This window comes from Meleagris gallopavo, chromosome 1, assembly GCF_000146605.3.
Source record: "Meleagris gallopavo isolate NT-WF06-2002-E0010 breed Aviagen turkey brand Nicholas breeding stock chromosome 1, Turkey_5.1, whole genome shotgun sequence".
NCBI classification, from domain to species: Eukaryota; Metazoa; Chordata; class Aves; order Galliformes; family Phasianidae; genus Meleagris; species Meleagris gallopavo.
In genome coordinates, this window is record NC_015011.2 from 182,543,852 (window position 1) to 182,552,725 (window position 8,874).

The 8,874-nt window shown below is 46.0% G+C and overlaps 1 long non-coding RNA gene across 2 annotated transcripts; it reads left to right on the plus strand.

The window, feature by feature from the left end:
- Positions 1–1,649: 1,649 nt before the first annotated feature.
- Positions 1,650–8,482, plus strand: LOC104909386. Of its 2 annotated transcripts, none has more exons than XR_002111152.2 (4): positions 1,650–2,080; positions 2,601–2,718; positions 7,252–7,345; positions 8,059–8,482. It is a non-coding gene; the product is annotated as an uncharacterized LOC104909386 (long non-coding RNA). The 2 variants fall into 2 exon arrangements; XR_002111151.2 differs by having other exon boundaries at positions 8,088–8,482.
- Positions 8,483–8,874: the final 392 nt, after the last annotated feature.

An 8,874-nucleotide genomic window follows, 5' to 3' on the forward strand; every position in this document is an offset into this window, starting at 1 on the left:
CCATATACACACTCAGCTTTATCATGTCTCTAGTAGCCTTGAGCATATCGTCTTCTCCCTCCCCTCCCCTCCCCTCCCCTCCCCTCCCCTCCCCTTTTTCCCCTCCTCTCCCTTCCCCTCCTCTCCCCTTCCCTCTCCCCTTCTTCTCCCTCTTCCCTTCCCTTCCTTTCCCTTCCCCTTGCCTTCCCTTCCCCTTGCCTTCACCTTGCCTTTCTCCTGCCCTTTTCTTCTCTGCCATTTCCTTTCCTGCCCTTTCCCTGCCTTTCTTTCCTTTTTCCTTTTTCCCTTTTCCCTTTTCCTTTTTCCTCCCCTCCCCTTCTTTCTTTTCCCCTTTCCCTTCCCCTACCCATTCCCCTGCTTTTATTTTCCCATCCCTTCACACTCTGAAGCTGATCAGGCCAAGGACGTCTCTTTTATTGGGCAGAACACAGCACCTCTCTTTTAAGGACATTTATAAGAAAAGGTATTTAAACAAATAGCAAACCTAGAGGACTGCACAGAAATGCTCTGCTTAACCTCAGTCCTGGGTGCAAGTACTGTTTTGGATGCAGACAGCCCAACTGGGCACCCCTCATTTGTACTAGCACAAGAAAACAGATCCTGGGCTGGGTATGCTCCAGCTCCATCATGAGCGAAATTAAGCTAAATTAGTTCATGACAAAGCCTTGAGGTATGGATAGTCTGGTGCTGGGACAGGAGATGAAGTGTGTCAGGCTCCATCCGTCCATGCTTTTTGTGTGTGTTCCTTAGAGCTCCTTCAGCTGTATAAAATTTGGTGCTCTGGGTGGGAGTTGTGTTGGGAGGAGAGATTTCTGGCTTATGTGGCTCTTCAAGTGGAATAGGATGACTTCTCAAACGCTTCAAGACACGAGGGCTGATTTTGTGCCTGAGGTGGAAGGGAAAGGGCAGGAGAATGTGGATCCTCAGCCTTCCCAACCTCTCTATCAATTTCTTTGCTTTCTTATTGGAAAGCATGGATCGGCTCTGAATTAAGAGAATCAAAGGGTGTTGGGGCCAGTTTTAAAATTAGAGCTTTAAGGAGCCCTTATCTCCAGCTAGGCTTTATCAGACGTGTAGGCAGGCCTTATCCCATCCCGTAATCCCCTCTTCTGGAAGCCCTTGAACCCCAGTGACAACAAAACTATGCTGTGTTGAAATCGCCGCCTGAAGAAACGTGAAATATCACACGAGGAGGGACGGGTGGAAAATGTGGCAGTACGTTCACCCCCGGACCTCAACTGTGGTCATATTTCAACAGCAGAAAGTTGCTGCAAGATTGGAGTGACTTGCTTTGCTGTAGCTGTTTTGGGGAAACCAAAGCATCTTCCCACTCTGGCTGCCTTGCTGTCTGCAAAGTGTGTAGGGATTATCTTGCTTGGTTGCCCCCTTCAAAGAGCTCATTAATATCACCAGGGAGTTGTTTGTTTGTTTGTTTGTTTACCATAATAATGCTGGTGTTGTTTCAAGCCCGGTTGTATCTGATTCTTAATGTTTTACTTCAGATCAGGTGCTGGAAGTGTTTGATGTGGTGCTAGCCACAAACCAAAATGTTTTCTGCAGAGGGAAGCCTGGAAAGGATAAATCCTACCCTCAGACAAGGATCCTGCATGGAAACCTCAAACACAAATGGCCTGGAAAAAAGGTATATTTAAATCTTATGCTTAGCCCTGAAGCCACAAATCCTGAAAGCAAATCCCATACCCAGGATCCACAGTATGGACCTGAGTCCATCTGGCCCAACCCTGCTGGAGAAAGGACAGCCAGAGCAGGGTGCCCAGCTTCAGTCCAGGTGGCTTTTGGAGATCTCCAAGTAGGAGATTCCAGAATGTCTCTGGGCAACTGTTCTGTTGCTCAGTACTCCATCCCTCTTTACCTGGGGTACCTCTAGTTTTGCACCATGCGCCTTTGCAGTAGCAGCAGAGGGACAAGAGGGGCTGTGACTCCTATCTCAGGAGCATGATGAGGACCACAGCCCTTCCTGCTTATAGCAAGGCCATCTTCTGCCCTTTCCTGCTTGAGTCACAGCAGGCTGATCTTTGGAGATGGCCCTGATGTCCTTCCAGGATTTATCCTAGCTGAGGTAACACATACACCCTCCAAGTTTTCTCCAGCTTGAAGCTGGTGATTGAAGGTGAAAATGAACCAGTTGATGAGCTTGGCTGAGCTTTTGGAGCTTAACTGTCTCTTACAAGCTTTCTCCTCTTTCAGATAGGTCACCTCAACTTCTCAGAGCTGATAGACTTGATGATGGGAAGGTTTCCTCCTCTCTCCACTGAAACATGGTTATGAAGCAGTTTTTGCTTACAGAGCAGCTCTTGGACTCAGTAATTTGAACTAAAGTGCTTTCTACAGGCTGTTTGCATTCACACTCCCTCAGCTTCTATATTTTTAATGAGCTCTTGACATTTTTACTCTTTCCCTCTCTGCTGCAGGGATGAGTCTGTGATCCGCAGCCCACACACTCTGCATCTAATGGGACCAATTTCCAGGTGTCCCACAGATAAAGCAGTGTGAGAGCAGTAGGATACACATCCATACACCTCCCCCCAGGCCAAAGCCTTCAACACGTGTATCTTGTAAAGCATGTTGTACATTTCTAGGGCTTCATAAACATCAGCTGTTAGCTCCCAAAGAAGCCAAGCCGAGTAATCTCTCTCCCCTTCTGCTGCCTTCCCCCTCCATGTTGTGATCTGATTGATAAACCAGCAATATACAAGGGTAAGTGTTTACTCTGCAATTTCTCTTAATCACCTCAGGTAAAGGGTGGTGTTGGCTTAGTTCTTTTTTTTTTTTAAATCCTGAAGAAGACGTTACTCTGTTTACTCTGTTCTACTTCTCCCCCACTGTTTACAGCATGGCTTTTGCCAAGAAGACTCAGAAATGCTTCTTCCAGGCTTCGTGAGTAATCATCTTATCAAAACCCCAAGGAGATTGAGGGAGAAGGGAGAGGGAACTATCCCACTTTGGCTACTGTAAACAGTTCCATCAGCATCCATCATTCAAGGACCTACTGTGGTCTCATCCAGACTTTGAAGACCTAATGTGGTCTTCTCAAGCTCCCTCTGCAGTCAGCAGATTCCTTCAGCAGCTGAAACTTTTAGGAGGAAGTTTTTTACCCAGAGGGTGGTGAGGCACTGGAACAGGTTGCCCAACGAGGTTGTGGATGCCCACCCTGGAGCATTCAAGGCCAGGCTGGATGTGGCTCTGGGCAGCCTGGTCTGCTGGTTGGTGACCCTGCACATAGCAGGGGGTTGAAACTGGATGAGCACTGTGGTCCTTCTTAACTCAGGCCATTCCATCTCAGTGTTGCAGATATATACCTTTGTCAGCAGCTGGCATTTGGGGACATTCTGCCAAACATGGGCCAAATAGCTGCATCTGTGGTCCTGCCAAGGAAGTCAGTCCTTGGGACTCTGCTTGATCATCCATTAACCTCTCTGCAACCTCTGTGCCAGTCCCAAAGAGAAAGAGTAGTGGGAAGGATGTCAGAGAAATATTTTATTGTAATTTCAGCAGTATGGATTTAATGAAGACGTGAAAGGGGCCCTTGCACTTGTACAGGTTTCCCAGAAAGATTGTGGAGTCTCCATCCTTGGAGATGCCTCCAACTTCAGCCATTCTGTGACCCTACGATTCTGATTTCCTATAGGCACAGATCTGGTTGCGGTGGGAGGTCTGCTGCCAGCTTCTGAGAGCCTTCCACCTCCACCTCCGGAGGACAGACAGATCTGGTGGATCCAGGCTGAAAGGAGAGGTTAGACCATTCACAGAGGCTTTTGGGGCCTTCTATTGGAAGAAAGACCAGCAAACACCTAGGAAGACAAATGCCAGGCTTTTCTAAGTATACTCAAAATGGATGAGACTTAAACCGAGGTTCAGTGGCAGCAAGGAGAGAAGAAGGATTTTCCTGTGCTCAGAGATGCAATGGGAAGGTGCCCTGATTGATCCATCCACAGACTGGGGAGGGTAATCTGTGCCCACCACCTGTTTTATCTGAATATCTGTATTATCTCTGATGCCAGCTGCAATGTTTATGTGGCAGGGATGAATGCCTGTAGTCTGAATTGCTCCAGCAGTGGGAAGCCACTTGGCACCATGGGCACATACTTGCAGCAAAGAAGTCACCGCAGTGAAGAGAGAGAGCCACACAATTTGAATGCCAATTCCTTGCAGGAGATGAGTCTTTGTTTTCCTCCTAGAATCTGTATGAAAGATCCCCTTGAGCACACAGGAGGAGTCTGGCTCACCCCACTCAATAGGAGCTGTAAGATGGGAGGTCTTTGTGGGAGCCTGTTTACAGAGGGGCACAACATTGGCATCTCCTTCAAACAGATTCCACTCACTCCAGCCTCCTTTTTAATGCCCACTTTGAGCTGTAAAGAAGTTAAAAACCTTTGTCACTCTTTCTGGAAGGGCACACTGAGCAGAGTGGGCTTCCACTTCCCTCCAAGAATGAAGGGACCCACAGACAGTATGGGTTTGTTTTGTTTCAAGGTTATGTGCCTGGATCAAACCCAAGCAAGACAAAGACAAATATGCAAAGTGCACCAGGACAGAAATGAAAGCAGCAGTGGGTCATGGCCTTCCCCACTCTGGCTGATGTAAAGCATCCCTCAGATTAGTTTGCAAGGAGCACCACAGTCCATGAAACAAACTCCAGCCTGAGTATTTGTTGACACTGGCTGTCTTAAGCTATCTCATTCACACATTGCCAGCTAGTTTGGACAAATGACTCCATGAATTTTCAAAAGAACAAAAGATCTGCAGTCCTTGAGCTTTCTAACCAGAGTCTTTAAAATCTCAAGAGTGACAGTCAGGGTTAGGTCCACTTGTCATGTCTCTTGAGAAGGAGAGGAGAGGGACAGGGTATTAGGGGTAACAGGGTGAACAAGGAAGGGTAGTAGATGTTGTCCAGCACCTGAAATAGGCTGTTCTGTTTGCTTTGCTTTCAATATCCTATTAGCTCTTTAGCAGGAAGGAGTGTGTGAAAGGCACTGCACAAGGCAGGGATCTTTCTAGTGTCACCAAGTCTTGCTCCCCTTCACTCTCTGCTAGAAGGAATAACCTAAATGTGATGCAGGTGAAACCTGGATTTAGAACGTGCTGATGATTTTGTGGTGTCCTATGCAAGTTCAGAAGCATCAGATTTCATATATAGAAATCTGCATGGGCTGTAAATGGAAATTTGCTGAAAAAGTTAGCCAGAATGGAAAGACTGCCTGCAAAGCTGATAAATATACCATCTGAAAGGGTGTAAATTGTCCCTCCAAGGCATAACTCTGTAGAAAGCTCGTAACACTTTTAAATGCAAGTACCAGTTGTCTTTTCCTAAAGGTATACAGGTTAACCATAGAATCACACAACAGCTTGGGTTGGAAGGGACCTTAAAGTTCATCCACTTTCAATCTCTGCCATGGACAGGGTCACCTCCCATAGATGAGGTGCCCAAACCTCCATCTAGCCTGGACTTGGGCACTGCCAGGGATGGAGCACACACAGCTTCTCTGGGCAAGCTGTGCCAAGGCCTCACCACCCTCATAGTGAAAAATTCCTTTCTAATATCTGATTAAATCTACCTTTTTTTTTTTCTTTTTCCTTAAGTTTAAAGCCATTGCCTCTTGTCCTGTCACTACACTCCCTGATAAAGAGCCCCTCTCCCAATTTTCTAGATCCTTTAGGTACTGGAAGGCCACAATGACCCTCCCCAAAGCCTTCTTCCCAGGTTGAACAACCCCAGCTCCCTCAGCCTTTTTTGGTAAGAGAGATGCTCCAGATCTCTGAGCATCACTGTAGCCTCTTCTGGACTCACTCCAACCTCTCTGTGTCATAGAATCTTCAAGTAATAGAATGGCTTGGGCTGGTAATGACCTTAAAGATATTCTGGATCCACTCACTCCTGCTGTGGAAAGAGTTGCTACCCACTATTTCAGGCTGTCCAATCCTCATTCAACCTGGTCTTGAGCACCTCTGGGGATGGGGCAAAAAATATCCTTGTACTGGGGCCCAGAGCTGAACATAGCACCACAGGACTGTCTGAGAATGGAGCAGACGGGACAGTCCTCACCCTGACCTGGTCCTGGGGTGGACCAGAAACTTCATTTCTGATGAGACTTCTCCAGATTTTATCCTATTCCTTTAATCCTTTGGATATGATCTTCAGTGGAACTTGTGTGTGAGGAGAGGAGAAGGAGAGAGTTCCTGTGTAGTACAAAAAAAAAGGGTTGATTGCTTTTCTATGTTGCTGAGCTTTCATGTTGGACCTGGGCAACCACAGGCTGTCTCATAGTTGGGACCACCAGGTATGATGACCACACTGATGGGATGTTTCTGGGGCAAAGGCAACCTGCCCAACTGGAAGCACATGTATACTGAAAGTGGCTGCTCTTGTCAAAGACTATAGTAGACATTCACCTTCCAGTTGTGGATGGAGCATTTCAAACCTTAGACAGAATCCCATTCCCTCATCCTCCCTGCACAAAACCTCGTCTTCCCATGTGAAGCATGCAGGATGGATTTCTGCTCTTTGCTGATGTCTTTGTCCTGGCAGCTCCTCATAGCAACCTGAAGCTTCCTCATGGCAGCCTACTCGCAGCCTAAGCCATAGCCTGAACTCTTTCATTTCTTGTTAGCCAGCCATATTAATCCCTAAAATAACTCCCCTCCATTTGCTCACCTTGAACTACAAGAACTCATTGCTCATTCATGCACACAGCATCATAAACAGAGCCACAGTGGCATGAGGGAACAGCAGCATGGGAGAAAATGCCTCTCTTTAATGAAAGACAAGATGCATCCCTCTCTTGCATCCCCTCCATGTGCCCCACTGCCTCCCTCACCCTCTGCTAGGTCTGGATTAGAAGCAGAGCACGTCTCCCCATTCCTTTCCAAGAGACAGACCCCTGCAGAGGCGAGGAGATTAACACTGCTGGGCTGTGCCAAACGGCAGGCTGATTCCTCAATGTGGGTCATATCCCATGGGACTGGAGCCAAAAGCAAACCAGTCTGTCACTGCAGAGTATTTATAGGAGGGCTGAACCCACCCCGCAGCCCCTGCATGGCTTCCCCACCCTTCTCATCCGCTTGCTGAATGCTTAAATTTGAAACAGTTGTTGCATGTTGTTTTATGGCTGCAGGATTATGGCTGGCTGTCTCCCTTATCGGTGTAAAACGGGGAGCTGTCAAGTGGGAGGGAATGCATGAGTGGTTTGGTTGAAGTTTTTCTTTTCTTCTGTGCTTCTGATTCCCCCCAAGCTGGCTTGGTTTGCAAATGGAGACACCAGGAATGGGTTGTAGAGGGATGCTATCGGCGTTGATCCAGGGAGGACTTTCTGGTCCGGTGAGCCTGGTAAGCAATGACATCATTCCCATTAATGTTGGCTCTGTGGAGCTGCAATTCATCAGGCACCTCACTGGAAAGGTTTTGGGGTCCTTTACAAAATAGAGCCAAAGGAAATGTCTGAGCTGTAACTGTAAACAATATAAATTACTGCGAGTGTATCTTTATCATCTATATCTAATGCAAATGCTGTCTCCAAGGCAGTAAAACATGACCCCCAGAGGAAACAGTAACTGTTACCTTATATTACCTGCAGCCAATGTTTCTGTTAAGGTTTAATATTTAAGATACTACATAAAATAGGTATGCATTTTTAAACCAGGATTTTAACACTTATTGAAAATAGCTCTAAGCACAAACCAGTCAATCCTCTATACTCCAAAAATGTTTTAACTGAATGGAAAGTATGGAGAATTACGTTCATACCTTTGATAATGTCCAGAGAGGCACTGATTATTGTTAGCAAACGAGTTGGAAGTTGGGGTCTCAATGCTCTCATCTTGAAATATCAACACAGGTCCTGGGCTCAGCAGGTGTAGGTGGATGTATATGCATCTATGTTTAGTGTAAGGAAGGTACTTATGGAGTGAATGAACTATGATGTGCAGATACAGATCTGAGGTGAAGAAGCAAATTGGTGACCTTCAGACATGCATATGTGTTCACATCTGTATGGTGTTGGTAAGAAATTGAAGAAACCTTTATTTCCCACATCCCGTTAGGGAAGCCTGAAATGACTCTTCATAAACAGGTCTGTAAAGTTCAGGAGAAAAATGGACTTTCCCCTGCATCAGAAACTTGGATGTAAGGTCAGACTGCAATGAAGACACAGAAGTGAACCTGACTCAGGAAAAAAGTAAATGCAACTGATTTGGAGTCCTTGAGTCAGGTTAATTTGATGTGCAATTCTCTTGAAAATCCTCTTGAGCACAGCCAGGTTTTGGCTTTTGAAGGCAAAAGACCCCAGTTCAACATTCTCCATTTTGCATCCAAAGAGGAAAGGAAATCCATCTTCATGTGCAGGAGAACATGGACACCACATCAGTGGATTGGAATAAATACCAGCATAAGCTCTCTGGTGATCTCAAAGCTCACACGGTCTCTTTTCTCTCTTATTCCACCAACTCACTATAAATGCTGTGTTTTATTAAGATCACAGCTTCACCTGGGGAGGAAGTATCTAGGGTCTGAAAGCCACCAGGAGATGTAAAGGATCAATGTTGGTAAGTTTATCCTTGTCTGCAGAGAGGAAGAAATGTCTAAACTGAGATAGGTAAGAACTGGAAACTGATGGAGGACAGGGAAGAGGGGAGAACAAGAAAACTGGAAAAAGGAGAATTTCTAACCTATAATCACATTGTCCTTGCTGGTTGAAATCCAGGTATAAACAACACCCATTTCCTTACATTTTACTTTTCAGAACATGTTTTGAAGACAGAAACGGGGGTTAGAAGAGCAGATTTTACTCTTATGATTAAGATTTGCACAATCTGACTTTGGGTTAAAAAGAAAAAGGGCTAAAAATAAAACAAGGGGAA